Here is a 412-nt window from a genome sequence, read left to right on the forward strand (position 1 = left end):
GGAGCAAACCTCGAGCAAACCCGGTCCCAGCAATGATGAGAGGTCCCAACATCCCAGTCCTGGCATCAGGCCCAGTCCTAGCACCCGTGGAAGTGAGTCCAGTCTTGGTCCCAGCTCCAATCCCATCCCCTGGGGCAGAGAGGTGGGAGGGGTCCTGTCCTTGTCCTAACTCCGGTGCCATCCCCAAGGGAGGATTTGAGGTTGGAGGGCTCCTGTCCTTGTCCTAACTCTGGTGCCATCCCCAGGGGAGGATTTGAGGATTTGAGGTGGGAGGGGTCCTGTCCTTGTCCTAACTCCGGCCCCATCCCCGGGGGAGGATTCGGGGAGGAATCATCTGTCTCCAATGTCAGTCCCAGTTCTGATGCCATCCATGCTCCCATTTCTGGAGGATGGGGGTGTCTCCTGTCCCAGC

Source organism: Vidua chalybeata, chromosome 2 (assembly GCF_026979565.1).
Source record: "Vidua chalybeata isolate OUT-0048 chromosome 2, bVidCha1 merged haplotype, whole genome shotgun sequence".
NCBI lineage: Eukaryota > Metazoa > Chordata > Aves > Passeriformes > Viduidae > Vidua > Vidua chalybeata.